The 21,307-nt window shown below is 26.6% G+C and overlaps 1 long non-coding RNA gene across 2 annotated transcripts in view; it reads left to right on the top strand.

Annotated features, from left to right (window-relative positions):
- The window catches only part of LOC102674337, a 3,494-nt gene extending 1,777 nt beyond the window's left edge, over positions 1–1,717 (top strand). For both annotated transcript variants that reach the window (XR_421296.2, XR_004150018.1), the window contains one exon: positions 741–1,717. This is a non-coding gene — a long non-coding RNA (uncharacterized LOC102674337). The remainder of the gene's footprint in view (positions 1–740) is intronic.
- Positions 1,718–21,307: the final 19,590 nt, after the last annotated feature.

The following is a 21,307-nucleotide window of genomic DNA, read 5'->3' as shown; positions in this document are numbered from 1 at the left end:
TCAACTATTTTTTTACATAATCTAAATCTAATTTAAATCAAATCTAGAAATGATCACGAATAAAAAATACCCAAGAAAGAAAAATAATATAATATTCACATTGAATAATTATATTTAAAAATAATAAATAAAATAAAATTATAATTAAATATTTTTAAAAAATATTTACATATTGTTAATGCTTTTTTCATTATACATACACTGTTACATAGAAAAAATAACGATTTTTCTAAATTCTAATTCTGTTCTGTTGTAAATCATCATTAAGTAGCAAGATATTATTTAACTCACAAGTAGCATATTAAATAAGAAATTAATATTGAATTAATGATGAATCATTCTTAATTAGCTCGTGATTCACAGTGCATTCAAACATTAACCTCAATTTTATATTTTCGTTTTATTGTATAAATTATTGTTTAAATATCATCAATTTTTGAAATTGCAATCTTATCATTTATCTTACATTATTTTAGTTTATTTTATATAATATATGTAAAGAAAATTTATATAATTAATAGTTTTAATAACAGATAATATATATTTTTAGGATGAAAAGCAATATTAATTTTTTGATAATTTTGATTTTCTATAAGTCTATATATATCTTTATAAACTTTTCTCAATGTTGATTTGATATCAATCTTTTCTTTAATTTCTTCTTATCATGAAACGAAGAAGAAATTTAAACAGATATTATGTTATTTGTTACTTGTCTTTAAAACAATTAAATTTTTTAGCCAATAAATGGTTAACCTAATCATTCCATCGTTACGCTTCACGACAGAAGCCTCCCTTTTCTCTCAATTTTATTTACATAGGAATCAGAGGCTTATCTTTCCAATGGTAGCATAAGATGGCCGGATAAGAAGCTGGCAAGAGAAAGGAAACGAAGGTTCTAAGGTGAAAGCTGAATAAATTCCATCGTTGCTCTTGTATTCTATTATTTTAATCTTTTTTATCCGGAAGATTCATCGGCTGTGAATTAGTGGGAACTTCTGGTGAAACTATATATACGACTTCAATTATGACACGCACCGGAAGTTGAAGAATCTTGCGCTCGAAAGCGCGTTAAATTTTCAGGAAATTGAAATAATTGCTTCGAGTAAAGGCGATAAATTAATTTTGAGAATCTGAAAATAATTTGTTAGTTTGGATATGTATTTTATAACTTAATTTGCCTATCTTTTCTGTCGAAATCAAAAATTTAATATAAGATTGATTTATCTAAGAATTAAGAGGTTAATTTTCAATTTGACACGATATTTTGATAAGACGAAGAGATTTTTCTGAACCTGAAGAACATACACGACGAGGAACATGAAGTGTTCTGCTCGCATATATGCTGCACGTGACTAAAATACACTTCCTTGCTTGGTCGAGTCAAAAATAAAAATACAACTCGTTGACGATCGATTTCGATGTTCTGGAATCGAGACAAAAATTTCACTTTCGTAAAAATTGTTGTCTAAGAATTAAAAATTCAAATTTTCTTTTCTAAAAGTAAAAATAATTAATTAACAAAAAATATTTATTAGATAATAATAATTATCAAATTACGAATTATAATTATTGATGAATTATTTCATACATTTATTTAATATATATATGATAAAATCACAAACGATTTTTTATTTGAAAATTTTTATGTATAACTTAATATAATGTAAAAACGATATATATATATTTATTTTCATAAATAAAAATTAAAACAAAATTTCGATTAAAATATTTTCATTCACAAATAAAATTTATTCATTAAATAAAAATATATTTTTTAAATCACATATCGAAAATATTCTGATTTTCATAAGATTTCACAAGATTTTCATTTTCATAAGACATAAAATAAATTCAATTTTCAGAACAAAATCTTCTATTATAAATATTTTCCAAAGAATTTGAAAAATTCGCTTGTAATGATCACAATACGAATTCAAATCTGAGTTAAAGACTTTATGCTTTCGAATGATCGCTTCAAGTATACTCCTACTATTTTAAACGCGACGCTAGCACGACAGAATTAAATCTCTCGAGTGCTCTTCTTTGCCCTATTTCGGTCCAATTGTAAGAAATAAAGCGACAAAGCGAATGAACGTGCCATGTATTGTGACGAAATAGTATGTACCATCGTGAGAAGTAATCAAGAATCTACGATCTACGATATAGAATCGAGTTTAAATTATTTAAGACTACGAAACTTTCTTCTTAATGAGAAATTTCTATTTCAACATCGAAACTGTAATACAGAATAAAATAGCCAATCAAACGAAAAATAATTCTATATGCAAAAATAAATCGAAGAAAAAAAATTATTTTGAAGAAAATCAAGAAGATCAAGTCAAAACGCGAATATTTTTTAAAGTGGATAATATGAATAAATTGTATAAAAAGTTATTCTACATAATATTTTTTAGATTAAATTCTTATTTAAATTTTTAAATTTAATTCCCTCGAAAAATAATTTTAAAATAAATGAATTTTATTCTATTAATATTATCTTTTATATTATTCAATATGCATTATTAGATAATTAAAGAAATAATGATGGTCAAATGATAATGCAACAGAAAATAAACATTACTTTAAATACGGCTTCTTAGCATTAATTACTTAATTGTACGATGTTTCCTTCAAATTGTAATACAATTAAAATTCTTTGTATGGAAGGATAGCCTGAGATAAGATAGAAAAACAGAGAAATTATCATGTAATTTCCATTGTATCCTTTCGTGGAAAGCTTGCACTGTATAGAAATATGTCTGTCAATTTGTTGAACGATTTATCAGGAGTTATCGAATTATGCATTGAATGCCGCGGCGAATAATCATATTAAAAAACATCTTTATGAATCATTCCTTGCATAATCTAATTTAACGTTTAATCTTCGTTTTAATTATTGAAATTCAACGTCACATATTTTATAAACATTAATATTATCATCGTCTATTTGTTTCCTTTGTAGATTTGACGTCATTCTTATCTTATTGTTAAGTAAGTATTTCATATCATTCATCCCTCATAATATATTCATAGTATCTTCTGAATCAAAGAGAAACTGAAAATGTACGTATATTATACCCATCGAAATATTGAAAAATGTTTTAAGTTTAATTTGAAAATTTAACACACATGAGATGCTAACAAAAGCGTACACAAAAAGGAAAAAAAACATTAAATCGTAAATTCAAATACTACCATCTTTAATTTATTTTTATCCTCTTAAAATTTCTTCAATTGTTTCAAAGTAATATACAATGCGTCCCACTTTATCTTTTTTTCGTTCAAACTATGCCAATGTATCTTAAAATTGAAAATAAAGATTAAATTGTTGCATAACAAAGTTTATAGATGATTTATTAAAAATTTTTTAACAAAAATATGAAATGTATCACTCGTCAACGCAAATATAACTCATCTATTTATTATTTCAAATAAAATTTATTCAAATGTAATTTATATATAATATTATTAGTTAACAAATTATTATCCAAGTGATCCTGACGACATCGTTTATAATAAAAAATTTTTTACAGAAAAATTAAATAATATTCAACAATCACATCTTTTCATCACAAGATACTTTAAGGATTATAAATCGAATCCACAATTAAAAGGAAATCAGTGATGCAAAAAAGATCTAACCAAATCGTTTCGAAACATGTAAGGATAAGACTTACTGAATAAAATTATTAAAAGAATTGTGTTTAAAGGTCCTTTTCAAAATGCAAAACGTTTTTCAGAGCGCAATTCGAATGTTAAAAGTACCATGACTCGTGGATGGAGAGAAATGAATGGCTTATGGTTCAGAAAATTTTCAAGTGGAACATTGTCTATGCGATGCGTTTAATGAATCGAATTAGAAGCGATGGGGATTAAAGAAATCGTGATAAGAAAGGCGACCCGCATTTTTTCATGCAATTATATCTAATTATTCCCCTTTGTGTCGGTTCAAGTGCAATTTTTCAATGTCACGAAATAGAAAATGAGAACGATGAACGAGTAATATTAGTAAATTTATTCCAAAAGAGTTTAAAAGATTCAATTAAAAAAACATCCATTAAAAATATTATTATGTCAATTTTTAAAAGGACAATATTCGAAATTTTAATGATAATTATGAAATAACAGACTTCGACAACACAATATCAAGCTATTAATAAAGTATTGATCTCGACATAAAACGGTAAAGTTACGTAAAATAAAATTACAATAATAAAATAAAAAAAGACTTCAACAAACATATTGATGTCATGAAAATTTATCAACGAAAATTAAAATCCAAATAAAAGAATTGATAATTGCATCAGTATAGTTTAATATCGAAAGAAACTTCACAAAAAATAAAATTCATATTAGGAACCCTTAATTAAATCTAAAATAAGTCAATCTATTCGGCTTTGCATCGATATTAGAAAAAAATCGTCGTGTTTTTTCTTTCCACTACAATAAATTCACTAATTCAATATTTCGCGCCTCGATCCTTTGATAAATTTTATTAGATTTCTGTTTTCATCAATGATCGATGACAAGCAAAGGAAGAAGAAGTTTGAAAAATAAGAAGTTTGAAACGAAGAAGGGAATCACCTTTCGCACAGGACATCGATACACGTTGCAGGACAGGTCACAGTATCGCGGTGCAGCCGGCTCCCTAGTGGAGGACACTCGATATCCATCCTCATCCTCGTCCACGTTGATCCTTCGCTCCTTCTCCAACGCGTCCACAAGACCTCTGTTGTTCTCCATGATCAATCTCAAACGATTCTTCTCCGTCTTCACGGTCTTTGGGTTATGTGGCATTGCACGGGGAAGAGGGATCATCGAGCTACCGCGTGTTCTTACTTCAAGCTCGCTCGTTTTTGACGGAGAACCCTCTCTTATTCCTGACGTCGTTTGTCTCAAGCCTCTCTCCCTCTTTTCACCCGGCATAATTTTCTTTCTCCGAATATACTACACTTCTTCCTTCCTTTCTTTCTTTTTTTCTTTTTTTATATTTATTATATCGTTTCTTTTTTTTATTTTCTATTCTTTATTTCCTATTATTTTATTTATATTTATCATCCTTGTATCGTTTCACGTTATTATACATTTATTATTTATTCCGTTTTATATTTTCTAATTATATATTTTCCAAATATTTATTTCGTATTCCTCTTTTGATTTTATTTTTATTATATCGTGTCCATGGGATCAATCGATGGGTCAAGTCTGAATCGAGCGAGAGGTGTGAAATCAAGAGATTAAACCGCGAGGATCGGCGAACGACGCGTCGCGACGTCTTGTGTGTCCTGGCTGATCCGACGTCGACGCACACCATGAGAAAAGCTTCTCTTCTCCGGGTCTCGACCCTTCTTCATCCACCGAGGGACAGCTTCATCGTGCTCCATCGGGCGCCGAGTGCGTCGGCACGCATGCGCCGAAGCAAAGATTTTCAAAATGTCCCTCTGGCATTTCAACACCCCATCCCTGTTGCACGACGAAACCTTTCTCGATGTGTGTATTCTTTATCGCGGCACGATTAATTATTTTTTACGTACCACTCGTTTATATACTTGTTGCTTTCTTTTTCGTTTCGAAGCAACGAAACGATGACAAGACCGTGCTCTACGAGGCTTAATTGGTACGCTGACCTTTCGAGAATTTGCGGAATGTGTCGAGAGAGGAGGAACTATCTTTTTTTTCTTCGCGGTTTAATATAGCAAACAATCTAATGATACAATTTGCGGGAAGGATTGATTATCGATCTTGATCACTATGTTGAAATCTTGAAATTAGTGTCAGGAATGTAGATATAGATACGTATACCCGTAATATATAGTCTTTTTTATGTAATCAGAGGAACTATTTTCTTCTTTCTCCTTTCTGCTTGTTATTTGTTATAAATGAATATATATTATGATCAATATTTTTTATTATATTTAATATTTATCATATATATATATATATCGTGTATTATAAATCTGTAATAATCTTTAATAGTTTAAAATTTATAGAATTTGCGATGCTTATCTTATCGAAGGAACAATCTTTTAATCTTTTATTAGATTTTATATTTAGGTATTATATCTATATTTCACAATTCTTAGTATTACATGTTATCGTAATATTTAGCTGATTTAGAAAGAATTTCTCTTTTCAGAGAGATTCTTTGAAAATTTCGATTCCTTTCACGGTTTATTTTCCTTGTGACACGGTCGATGGTTTGGAATTACAGGTTCCATTTATAGTTGCACGTTGCCACTCGTTTGCGGCCCACGTTTTGCCATTTGTTTCGCAAATCAACCGGACGCGCCTTTTGCGGTGAGAGATAAAGAAGAAAAATCTGCTTTCTTCCTTCTTCGACCTGATTTCTTCCGAAGAAAATTTCAAATTGATACCAACGTCTTACTTAATCTTATTTTTTGATTCGATATTACCTTATACGGTTTTTAATCCCCGGTTTAATAAATTTATCCAAAAATAGAAGAAATATAAGATTCATCGGATAAACCTCTCACATTTACTTTCTTCGAGCTTTCACTATCATAAAAGAGTCTTCATTCCGTAAAAATTAATAATTTTTTTTTTTAATTTTCTAAAAATTTATCTTAACCTCAAAATTTCAAGGATATTTTAAAAAAATCTCCACTCTGGTAAATCTTCTTATTCGGTTTCCTTCGAAATTAACGTTCAAAAGAAGTTTGCGACACTTTTCGGATCATCAATCACAATTTATTATTTAAATTCTTTATTTAAACAGATTTCCATATTCTTTTTGATATCTAAAGAACATTTCTATTTTTTTCAAGTTATTTCGCAAGGAAATCTTGGAAACCGACTTCTTTTTTACCGACCCGTGCTTGTTAAAAAATCTCCGGTTCCATTTCAATTACGACAATCAACGAGAACTCCTTCGTATCATGAACACACACCACTTTGATTCGACTCCGACTTGATTCCAATTCGATTTCGAAACGCGCGATGTATAATCGCGAATAATCGCAATTCACCCTAGCGTTGTGATCGATTCGTTATTTTTTCGCTCGAACGAGATCCAAAAGTGTCCAAAGGAAAAAGTATGATTCAAAGCGGTTAATCCATTAAAAAAACCAAGATAATGAGGTCTGGCAAAGTCACATGCGTTTCCCCATATCATAGGGACACTTGCATTAATAAATTGTCAGGGAAAATTCGGTTTTTATCCGTCATCGAATTATCACTGTCACATCGCGAAGAGTCCATGAAACATTACACAATCGATTCATTGTTTCGACGAGCAGGTAAAATGTTCTTATCTCACGTTGTTCACGTATTTTATCTTTTTCTTTTTTTCCCTTCGTCAATAGAATTTCAAATCGAAAGAAATCACAGTGAAAAAAATGTTAATGAGTGGAACGTGATAAAACCGAAGATCGACAGATAACGAAACTTCGACGAACACAAGAGAGCACGAAGCGGTTTCAGGACCACATAGTGTTGGTAGCTGAAATAAACTGGCGTAGGTTAGGGGATCGAAGAACAGCTGGGCTCGGCCTGGCTGCTGTACGCCATCACTGACTCACTCAACGCCTTCCTTCTCTCTCCAACTTATTCCTTTGTGCGATACCTCTTGCTCTTCCAGCACTATGTCTTTCTCTCTCTTTTTATCCTGTTTTCTCTCTATTCTCCCTCCCTCGCTCGTGCACACTCTATCCGACTGTCTCTCTCCTTCTCGCGCTTTTGGATAAATCACGTTTGTTCACTCCTTATGGCGTTGTTCAGGATGATTCGTCCTTTCTCTGTTGCATGAAATTTTCCTGCCTTCTTTGACGTTTTGATCTATGTCTTTGATTGACTTATGACAGGTTTTTATTATTTGTAAAGTAAAATGAAGATTTCTCCAACTTTTGCGATACTTTATGTCCTCTTAGAATTGTTTTTTTTTTTTTTTATTTTGTATTTTCTAGTCGTTAAATTTTTATAAGTATTACATTTTCAATAAAACACTTTAAGTAATTATCAGTTTCGTTATGAGTTTTTAACTGCGTCGTTTTGTTAAGGTCGTTCCATTTAAAATTTCTTATAGAAAATTAATGTTATATCATTTCACATCATATACACCATTCATTGTTTTCTTTCCACTCTTATACAAAGTGATATTTCCATTTTGTCCGTGAAACTACTCCGCTTTTTTCTTCACTTATACAGAGTAATTAAAGAATTACTCATTTCACAATGACTGCATTCCTCAATATATTACTGTACAATCTAGCACTAAATGAAATGTTATTGCTATAATAAAATTTCACGACTTAGAGATTTGGGTAAATTATTCAATTTTTTTTATAACTGTTTATTTTATATTTATTTATTTTTCATTAAATTATTTTATATTTGTATATTAATTTTTATTAATTTTATTAATATGAAACTTTTTTATTATTTTATATCATAATCATAATTTGCATTTCACATAAATTATGACCAATTTTAAATAAAATTTTTCTTTTCTCTCTCTATTCCATTTTCTGTTATTGTTGTTCTTCATTTTCTATTTTCTATTTTATTATTTTACTTTACTTCTCTTCATGGTTTACTGAATCTTTTATCTAGGATATCTAATCAAAATCTCTTCTCTTTCGTTCAGAGACGAATAATTCAACATTATTGACTAGAAAATGAATTGGCGCCTGAGCGTAACGATCAAAAGAAAAAGAGTGCAACATCAAAACTGCTTTTTAATATTCTTCGTTATCAATACACTTGTTCGTTTATCAAGCACTTCGGAATGTACTCCGCTTCCTTTATAGATAAAATGAGGTTTGCTTTAATCACTAGTTTCGCGGCTTTCGCGTAAGTTTAATCCGATTGTTTTATTTTGTGCTATTTGAAATATGTAAATGATGATATTAAAACATTGAAAGTGATACTTCCTTTTAATAAAGATCAATATCACGTTATTTACTAAGAGATTTAATATTTTAAGTAAAAAAAAAAGATATAAATCTTAACATAATTAGTTACATATCAAAGAAACATTATTGAAATATATTATTTATCAAATTTTATAATTGAAATGTTTCATTTAATTTACAATTTTTTATAAAACATATAGCTTTTGAAAAATTTCATTTTTAGGAAATTTAATTAATAATAAATTAAAAATATTATTATTTAAATTATATTAATAATAATTTAAAACAAAAGGTTAACGTGACCTTTTGAAATTTATTGATCTTAATGGTGATGATATAAAAATATTCATATATTAATATTGATTATAATAAATGTTAATTAATATTGAAAAGCAATTTTATAAATATTAGCTACTTTTTAAAGAAATTTTCTATAATTTCTATAATTTATAAAGCAAAATTAAATTGCTTTGAGATGACAGTATGTGATTTATATAAATCTTTTTAAATAATTTTTTAATATACTAATAGTACTTCTACATGCACTTTTCATACATGATATAATTTTTAATTTTCTACACAGAATATTATTTATATAAAAAAATTTAAATAAATAAATTATTATTTTTTAAGATTATAATTAAAGCAGTCATTTTTCAGAGATATGGCTTGAATGATTTTTTTTAAAATAATATTCTTTAAAAAAGAAAAAAAAAGAAGATCAACAAACACAAAAATTACAATGATCCAATAATATTTTCTAACTATCCTACAAAAGTTCAGAACTTTATATCAAATACCTAATATCTACACCCTTACAAGCTGGAAACAAGGGAGAAAAAAATCGAAGTTCTCGATTCCCCATGGCGTGATACACTTGAGCCATTTCGTGAGACAGAAGAAACTCTGATCAATAACATCACCCCCAAAGAGAGGCGGCAACCCTCTGCAACGACTCCCCCATGATGGTGGGCGCATGCTCACGAATTAAACGGCACCCTTTCTCGCGATTTCATCGTGTTCCCTCTCTTCCACTTCCTACCAGGGAAAGGACGAAAAATAAATATGCAGAAGCGCGTAAGCAAAGGGACACCGCGTTTGTACGCGACATTCATTCAGGCTAATGAGCTGACCTTGATCGTGAAAATATTCTCACTGGAGAAATTCCAACGACTTATCAAATATGGAGCATTTTCCATTGCATCATCATAAGATTATCAATTTGTAGCTCATAGTTAGTTTTTTTTCTTTTTAAATATTGAAAATCTTTTTGTCCTTATTTTTTTCTTTTTCATTTGTCTTTCTTTAATTTTTTTTTCTTTTTTTTTTTTTGACTGATTAAATATTTGATCAAAAGTATGCTATTATAATTATTAAAATTGAGGATAGTCTTTTTTTTCAAAAATTTTATAAAATTGAATGGTTCAATGGAATTTTTAATACATTTTTTGTTATAATTTGAAATATCTTATACCCTAAAAATGCAATATCCATATTTAATAATATACCATAAAAATGAATAAATGATTACAATATATATAATAAATGCTTGAAATAAATCTAAATGTCACGCAAGCTTCTTTTTTCTTTTATTTTCTATCTATTATTGCTAAGGAAGAGATCATCATTAAGAATCATTAACCTAAAAGAATTAATTTATGATATAAAATAAAATAAAAAAATAATATGATAAAGAAAAACTTATCAATTAAAAAATTACATAAGTAGATAATTATAAATAGATAAATATTTCAAGCTATAAAAAATCTTCAATCTATAAAAAAATTTGGAATGTAAAAATTTGACATTATATAAAAAAATACATATTTTATGTCAACCTATTAAATTTAAATATTGAAAAAAAAAAATTTCATATCACTAACGAAAATAATTATTAAGTATATATCAATTACATTAATTTAAAAGATAGATTAGATATAGATTATCAATAATGATAACGATTTGCAAATTGAGAGGGACAGTTTAGCGCGGATGCTGCATATTACCTTGCCACTTCACCATATCATCGTTATTAATGCGCAGTATAGTATCATTTAAGTTTGACTAATGTAAGTACGTATCTGCATTAGTGTGCTAGCGATGAAAAAAATTTTTAATGGAGTTTATAATATCATAAACAAGAAAAAGAAGAAAAAAAAAAAAGGAACAGCAATGTGAAGATATTCAACACGAGTACTTTAATTTAAAACTACGCCATCAAGAGGTAATTTAATACGAAATCATAAATTATATTTAATTTTTTTTAACGAGTATATATTTCCCCCTCGATCCTTCGTTCTATAAAATGAAATATGAAAAACCTTTGCTAAAATGTAGAACATGAAAATAAAATTTAAATGATTTTAAAAAATTATAATATTGAGAGGAAACGGATTATTTTTTTTCTTTTTTCGAAAAAAAAAAAATATATTTATTTTTTTTTTAAATATACAGAGACCAGCGTTTCTCGTCAGTAATTCTCTATGTGAAATTTCTATTTGCTCTGTAAACTATTTTCCATGGGCTCGATCTGATCAAAAGGAAATATTGAACCAGCTTACCTGCAGTATTATTGGACGATGGCTTCGACTTCTCCAAGTCAAGAGACGACTGGTCAATTCTCCTGCTCGTATACCTTCGCTAGAATCTAAATTTTGACAGAACCGTGGTCGAAATCGGAGATTGCTGTAAAAAGAAAAAAAAAAAGTTAATTAAAAACACGAGAAGTAAAAATTAATTCAAAATAATTGATATTCAATTTTGTAATTACACTAAGTTATTATTTAAAATCCTTGAATATTTCATTAAAATTGTGTATAATGATTATAACGTGCTAATATTATTCTACTTAACAAGTAAACTCAAAATTATAGGATTATAGATATATAACATTCATTAATACATTCACTGCGTAAAATTTTAATATGTATATACTTCGAATAAAATACTAATTACTTTATATTCGAATATATTATATCCAAAAAAAATATTCAAGTAGATAATAATTATTCGAATACTCGATTATCATATGAGACTGGTAAAATCTTCTAAGAGACAATATCTTCTATTGAGACAGCAGAGAATCGTTGAACATCTTTCGATTGTTTTATAGAATAATAACTGAAAGATGATCGGTTCTACATTCGAAATTCTTGATTATTGCATCAGTATTTCATCGTTATTTAAAGATACAAAATAATTATTATTCTAAAATTTCTAAATAAAATATAAAATAATATAAATAATGAAAATGTGATCAACAATAAATATATTAAAATCATTTGTAGATGACAGAAATAGTACGATTGTAATAATCTCGGCGTTAAAAGACACGCTTCTGTTATATCAAGCTCAACTTTGAATTGCACGCGGAAGTTATATCTTCAAAGACATCGTTTAATGCTGTACTCACTCGTATCCAACCAACGGATTCTGTCCTATCTCTTCTTTTCTACTTTTCTCGCTCTGTCGTATCACGTTGTCTGTTAGATGTTTTCCTGAAACACGACATTTCATAGGTATGTTAGCGTTGAATTTCTAATATTACAAAAAATTTTAAAATTCCAACTAGTATAAAAATTTTTGAATAACTGTTCATTCATTTATAATATCAAATATCATTAGATATAATATTTCAAAAGATAAAATAAAGTCTAAAAATTTTTTATTTTTTATATAAATATTGATAAATTAAATAGTTAAAATTAATAAAGAACTAGATTATTAATAACGATAAAATTTATTTCCTATTCTTTATTATATTCTTTCTCTGTTTATTTCTTCTTTTCAACAAGTTCCAAATAAATTACATTGGAACATTTTCATACATAATAAATTTCTAAATTTTAACCTCATAAAAATTTTTTTTGTCAATTTTCCATATTCAAAACTTTCAGAGATCTCGTTATAAAATATTCTGTCTCTGAAGTAATATTTTCTACGCTATTTAAATACTTTTGAAAAAATAAATGAATAAAATTGAGGGAAAAAAAAAAAAAATGTTTTTTCTTTCGTCATTCGATAATTTCAACGCATTTCAAATTTCAGCGAATGTTCACGAATACTCGAAAACTTTTGTCGAGTGCACTTGTTCCACAAGCAACATTGCTTGTTTTTTCACCTATCAGCACCTACCACTCTTCACTAAAATAACTATATTACTGGGGAGAGAGAGAGAAAAAAAAGTAAACCGTCGGAAGACGGAGAACAGAAAAACGCACTCGGTCGTGACGCAAGTGATGAGATCTAAAAAATAGCGAGGGTGCACTCTCGTGAATGTTTCACGATTCCACACGCTGGAAATTTTGGATTAAACGCGTTCTATGCTCTTTTACGAACTTTTCTCGTCTATATAATTACGAAGAAAAAATTATTTATATTTCACTTATATTTTATTCATATTTCCCGCGTCCTATTGAATAATTTACGCGGGAAATTTATAAATCGAATGTATGAAGTAATTTCGAAAGCGATTTATTTTGTAAATAGAAAATAACATGATAATATATGTATGTAATAACAATGATAAAATTTTTCATTTATTTTCATCATTAAAGTAAACAGAAATATGATAATATGAGATAAACTGAAATAAATATTCAGACATTTTTTTTATTATGTTATCAATTATATCACATAAAATAAATTGTGTAAATTATATATAATAATTTAATAATCAATAAATTTTGCTTTTAAGATATTTAATTTTACCCAAAAAATTAAATATTTTGAAAATTTTAGTGAATTTTTTTTAATATGATCTAATATTTATTAGAAATTATTATTTTAATAAAAATAATTTTACACATTTTTATTATTTTTATATACAAACTATTGTTTTTAATACTAATTTTCCAACTTCTTAAAATAGTAATGAAAAATAATGTATTGGAAATTTATTTCATAAACTGATGATTGATTTCCTGTATTAATATTCAATCATCTTAGCTTTTGATTAACCATAAATCAAAATGTATTGTATGTTAAATGCGTTGGAAACTTTACATTTGGAATCAGTAACAAAATGACATAAATATGCAGTGCATTCACATATTCATGTAATTGAATAAAGTTATTGAGGATTTTTAAATAGAATAATCGAAATAGATGAATTCTTTAGAATTCCTAATATAAAGAATATTTGAACTATACTCTCAAATATAAAATAATAATAATTAATTCACATAATATTAATGTTTAATATATAATATTTTTTGAAAAATAATTTCACATATAATAAAATTATATCAATTATTCATAAATTAAAATAGAACTCCATTTATCTGACTTTTATTACATGTTACTTGTTATATAAAGATAAATGAACATATCATGAATAGAATTTGAATAGAAGTTTCTCTAATAATTCTTGGGTAATTTCTTTATCAAATTCATTTAATAAAAGATAAATTATAATGACATAATCATTATCGATTAATTTTCCATTCAATAATTTTATTAATAACTTTTATGAAGTAATAACTTTTATTACAAGTATAACCTTACATGTAAAATTTTAATTGATCAATAATTCCTCTGATAAATCTGAATTGATTATACTTATTTATCAATAGCGATATATTTACGTATGTTACATAAAGTTAATAAGTTTTCTTTTCTTACTCTAATTCCTCGTTCCAATAAATGTATTTCAAATACATGGAGTTCTGCTATACTATCAATCCTATAATCTCACTTAAATACTGCATCAGGAACGATACGCTCATTTCCAGGAGCGTGTCGCACGCGAATGGAATGTTCGATACGGATCTTCCTGTTTTCACATCTCTTTCGGTGTCAGTCTTAGTGTCGGTAACCTCGACAACCAAGTTCGCCAAAGCATGTAAAATATACGTGCTCTAAGCGATCATCGTAAACGTATCTCAACAGATTTACCGCGACACGGATCCGTACAGAACAATGCTGTATTTATTGCCGACTAAATATAATCCAGAGAGCATTCGCAGAGACAAACTCGACCAACAGTATAAAACCGAATTCTCTTTCTAATTTTGAGACTTTGACGGTAGCATCATGTGAACCGCAACTGTTTCGCGCATGCACCGATTACACAATTGCTTGAAGATTGTTATATAAACTGGAAAATAGTTATAGAATATAGCGAAAATTAATTCAAAAAGTCAATCATGAATCTAGAGTTATAATTGTTTATGAAAATCTTCGTACACTCTCTGAAAAGATTAATTTTATTGATATAAAATATTATTAAATTTTAATATAACAATAATACCTTTTATAACAAGAAGTAAGCTCAGAAGTAATTAATTTTAAAAATATTAAAGGTTATTATAGTCTACATCATAATAATTGAAGTTATGAATGTCATATGTTACAAAAATATAATATTAATTTAAAAAACGATTTCAAATTTGATAAAAATTTGAAAATTATGATCTCAATATCTAAAAATATATTAATTTTCTTAAAACATTATTTTAGATGTGAAAAGCTTGAAATATCACTAGTAAAATTTCAGTGAAATGATGAGACAGTTGAAATGAATTATTAATTAAAACATATAACATTTAAATCTCTAACATATTAAAATATCACGTCTAGAATAGCAAATATGATCAGTTAGATTCAGACAAGAAATGTTTATTTCTAGAAATTAATCAATATTATCTGACACCTGTTCATTCTATCTGATTTGTGTCAATAATAGAATAGAAATAGAACAATAAAATAGAAAACAGGAAATTCAAATAAAATAAATAAAAGTATTTTTAATTTTAAGTTAATTTTAACAACTTAATAGCTATTAAATCATCGACATGCAGATCATAATAATATTAGATTTTAATCAAATAATATCAAGCTTTATCTCATAATAATACCAGTTAACCTGATAAAGATAATTCGTAATTATATATTCGGACAGTTTAATAAATAGCAATATCAAAAGAATAAATACTAAAATGTCATTCCATACAATTGTATTAAATTAAAATATATTGTAGCACAATCCATATGGAAAAAAAATCGATTTGAAAGATAATTATCGTATTACAATTTAATGCACTGAATGCTATTTTAATTTAAACACAACGCATCGACCGTAAAATATGTAATTCATTGTGCATGAAATTGTCAACAGGAAATTTTATTATTTAATATGTGTGTTTTACAGTATTTTGACTTGTATGAATTCTATTTAATTATTATTTATCTCATCAAATAATATGCATACAAATAAGAAGAATACTTATTATTCTTGTATTCATAATTTCTAATTTAATAATCATTTAATTAATATATATAGAATACAGTATTTAAAAATATTAAAAAAAAGGTAAATATTGAAAAATAGATTTTTACAATTTTTTTTAGGAAATTAGATAAAACTTACCGTGTTCATAATTCTTTTGACTGAGAGAAAAATTGTGATTTACATCTGGAGGATCAGCATTATCAAACAGGTCAGAAGATAATTGTCTTTGCAAACGAATCGTTTCATGCGTCAACTCTCGAACCTGAATGAGTAGCTCCTGATAATTTGATACCGGAAGCGTCATTGCTATTGCACTCTGTTGTCTTCACTGCGCCTTTGCGCTCAAATTTTAAAAGAATAGCCATCCGATTTGAATTCTGTAACAAACGAATATTGTTTATTAATATAAAATATATCTTGCAAAATCTTAATTAGGTTAATATTAAAAAATTATTTTAAAATCACTTGAAAATTTAAGCACTATTCTACTAAAAAATTTTCATTCATAATAATAATATCATATATAACATATAAAATAAATTTTTCTATTTACAATAATTTATTTTTATGTAAGTTTTGATTAAATAATACTTTTAAAATTCATTTTAACCATAATCATTTTACAATTATAAGTAGAGGACATCAAAGCATCAAAAATCGTAAAGAGCGATGTTATACATTGACTGTGACTCGGCTCTAAGCTACTCAAACTCGTCGTCCTATATACACTGGAAATATATGTATATGCAGGGAACCCTTTTTAGTTGAAAAGCTACGAATCACGAGTCGTGCAATTGCAAGTCTGCGTATTTTACTATGCATATGTACGCTTAAGTGCAGCACTCGTTGGTGCTTAAAAGAGCTTTTGTCGATGGGGACGAAACACTGCAACCCTCTTCCTATTCGTGACAGCACTAGCATGTCACGTGAAAAGCGTGCACGCGTGCATGAGGGAATACCCTAAACTTACCACATTCGTTCATGTCAACCAGTTTCCTCCAAAACATAGTAACCGCGGTCAATAATTGTTAGTTGATTTTTACCGATATTTTACTTATTAAGCCTTTTCAAATTTTGTGAAGATTTTTATTATTTTTATAATTTTTTTACTAATTTATTAATAATGATTTTTAATAGTGATTTTTTTTATTAATCTTGATTAATAAGAAAAGAAAAAAAATTACTTTTACATAAATCATGTTATGATATATTTTGAATTTTTAATTATTTATATTTTGAAAGTAAAACTTTTATAATAATTTTATAAATTCAAAAATATAATTTGCAATGAATTATGTATTTAAATTTTCGTAATAAACTAAAGTAATAAATAATATACCATTGTTTGTATATATAAAAATATATAAAATATATGAATCGGTTGATTCTTAACGCGAAACCCATGAATTCTAGGTGAACCCGTAGATGGTACACGCATAGAAAATAATGTCGTGGAATGAAGGTATAGCGGGTCCGCCAGAGCGCGTCTGTCTCGCTTCGTGATCCATGACTGGAACCAGTCTAGATCGCAATAAGAAACTGGTAGAAACTTTGGTTGAATGCGACTTGCAAAAAGAGAGAATTTCGACCTGACTTCTCTCGAAGGTCGAGAACCGGGTAAAAGGAATTGAATCGATAAAGGAATCTCGAATTATTCTATTAATTCTATCTCATTGAATTATCACTTATATTAATTATATAAATATGATATATAATTATATTAAATAAACTTATAAAAAAACTATTTTTCGAAATCTATCGAAGAAGTTATATTATATATATATATATATATCAGCAACTTTATAGTATCTATACTTCGTACAGCGAAACCTTTTCAGTGCCATCATAATAGAATCATGCAAATGTTCTTATAGTATAATCACACGCGATCATTAATGATTTAAATTTCATATTGACGTAAATAACAAAATATTGAGAATAAATTTGATTTTAAATTAATTCCATTAATATAAAAGAGAATTTAAAAATTTTTATTATTTATAAGAAAGAAAAAAATTCTAAAAATTTTTATACAGAAATATGAATAAGATGCATTGAAAAATAAATAAGAAAAAATACAAGTGTATTTATATCTAGAAGATATAAAAGTTTAAAAATATTAAAAAATATAATAATATAAATATATATATATAAAATATCATTAATTGTAAAGAATATAATAATGTATTTTATTGACTTGACTAATAACTCAATCTTGCATATATTAAAGTTCGTCGAATACACTTGACCAGGTCATGTATGCTAAATGTATGCGCAAGAAGATCTACATATAACTGAAGACTCCAATTTCGCAGGAGTTTAATGTCAAAATTGTATTCCAAAAATATAACACTCTCCGCCAATATTCCTCTTTGCTATGTTGGAATTTATTAATGCGGTCAACGCTCATAATTACTTCATGTATCAAAAATACTTTTCTTTCTTGAAATGTAACATATACAAAATATTATACAAAATATAATACAATATAATATAAAAGGAATTTCATACATAAGTACTCGTTTTACATAATTAAAACTTTGATATAATTTCTATAAATGGAAATAATATAAATTCTATAATATAAATTCTGAAATAAAAAATTTTTTCAAAGATAATTTCAAATAAATTCATGAGTTTTTATTAATGATAAAAAAAATAGTAATGAAAATAAAATTAATCAATCATTTATATAATATAAATAATAAAATAAGTAATTATTGCTTTCACATATATCAAATCTATTTCATTTATATGTAGAATACGTCAAAAAAGTTTAAAGATAATTATAATTTTTACATTGAAATTAAAAATTATTCTATCTTATTATTCAAAAATTATTTAATTCAATTACATTCTTATTAATAATTAACTGAAATTAGAAATCAAGAATTTTGGATATTGATAAAAGCAATAAAAAAAGTTATAAGAAAAATATTAAATCATTGAACTATAAACTTATTATCAGCTGATTAATATTTTAAGACGATATTATATTATATTTAATCTTATCCGTATTATATTTCGTATGAAATAAAAGTGCATTGACCGCCTTATAAGTGTTATTAAGCAGAAATTGACCAGATGCATTTTGAATAAACTATTTTCCACGAAACCATTCTTGTTTACTGGTTTATTGCGTGATATTTTATGAGAACGCGGTCAAAATAATTTCTTGGCAGTCATAAAAAATAATTTCACACGCTTGCAATTGAATTTAGAATAACATAGAAATCTCAAAAACAATGATGTAATTACTTGTTACAGCATAGAAATAAGATAACCGTATTATTTTTTTATATTTACATGTTATTTTATATAATTAATTAATTTTATATAATATCATTAATTTTGTATAATATTGTTTTAAGTAGATTAGATTAGTCATAAATGAAAAAGTGTTGCATTAAAATAAACGCATAATATATATACAATGTAATAAAACTATATAATTTCAAGTGAAAATTAAATATTCTTGATATTCTAAAACAGGATAATAATTAAATGTTTCAAATAAGAAATATAATGATGAAATATTAATTAACATGGTTACAAAGCTAATCTCTTTAAAGATACTGATAATTAAATAGTAGAAGATTGTAGCGTATTGTATAACGAGAATAATGAATAATTATAAACCTATTTAAAAGCATTGATTATAATATTAACTATATTTTTTTAAATATTGTACAAAAATAATATGATTTATTTCGATAAAATAAAAATTATTATTTAAAATAAAATGAAAATTTTCAATAAAAATAAGATTTATTCTAATCAATATTGATATATTTCTATTTCATTTTAATAAATCTATAAAAAGAAATAAAATTTAAAATTTTTCTAAAAATTTTATTTCTATACTATTAAAAAAATAAAATATTGCAGTTTAAAAAGACAAAGACTAGTTGAAAGCTGAAAGCTAGATAATAGAAAAAAACCTTCTAAAACAAAACAATACACAAATAATTGTTGAATATTTTATAATTTGAAATTGATTGAAATAAGATCTCGTCAAGGAGAAACAAATTATCATGCATTAATCTAATACAATACCATCATTGCACAATTTTTTTATTCACACTGATTTTTAAGTACAAAATGAACTTACTAATTACGTACTATATTTATATCCTGTATATCCGCTATAAGACTTCTAGAAATCACTATTTCAAAATTATCTTCGATCTTGAATCAGAAATAAAAAATCAATCTCTCATAGAAAAGAGCAAAGAATAACAGTTTGTGTTATCTTTTAAAGATAAAACGCAACAATAGAATTATTAAACGAGAAATACACAACACTGTGAAACAAACACGAGAAGAACCTTCTCCTTTCGCTGTCCAACGAAAACTCATGGTGCACGCTCAACGCGACTACGGAGGCTCTTCCTTCCCCCACTCTTAGAAATGGAAGTTAATCGTGGTGGAGAAACCCCTCGTGTCGTTTCATGGCTCGTGTTTAGCGAGATTCTTCGAACATGTGACGAATGCCCTGGAATCGTTTCGAATGTTATTCGAAATTAAGAGCCTTGAAACGACCAAACCCTTCTGATAAATCTCATATTCCTGATGATGATCTAAAATTTCATTCACTCCATACAAACATTTCTATGTATATTTCTAATTAATATCATAAATTTGTTAGACTGAAATGTTTAAAGAAGTGTGAAAAATGGAAAAAAATATGATTTCATTATGTTGATGAACAAATAAATATAATATATAATGATGTATGAGCGACTTTATGTTATGGGAAAGTGTTGATTGTATGAATATTTTTAATTTTAATGAGAAATTCATTTATAAAATTATATTTTATTAAAAAAAAATTATTGTAAAGAATGCATCGTCAAATAAAAAAAAATTTCATTTCCTTAAAAAAGTTAACTTTACAGAAGAGATATTAATCTAAATGATATTTGATTGTACATCAAATAGAGAGTGACGATAGATAGAGACATCAAATAGAAAAGTGAAAACTTCACTTTCATACTAAATTTTTTTTATTCCAATGAAGGTTGTAAAATGTTTTTGATGATTCAATATAATTCAATCACGTCTAGCATCCAATCACAATGAAATTGAGTATATGCAGAAAACTATCAAGACTGTAGTAAAACCACACAAGGAGAACCAGTAAGGATAAACTTGAGGTTAACAACAAATAAGATATACATAATTCAAATATACTTATAAGAAG

Source organism: Apis dorsata, unplaced genomic scaffold (assembly GCF_000469605.1).
Source record: "Apis dorsata unplaced genomic scaffold, Apis dorsata 1.3 scaffold_129, whole genome shotgun sequence".
NCBI classification, from domain to species: Eukaryota; Metazoa; Arthropoda; class Insecta; order Hymenoptera; family Apidae; genus Apis; species Apis dorsata.
Note: the sequence above shows the minus strand (reverse complement) of the source record. Positions and strands in the feature narration are given on the sequence as shown.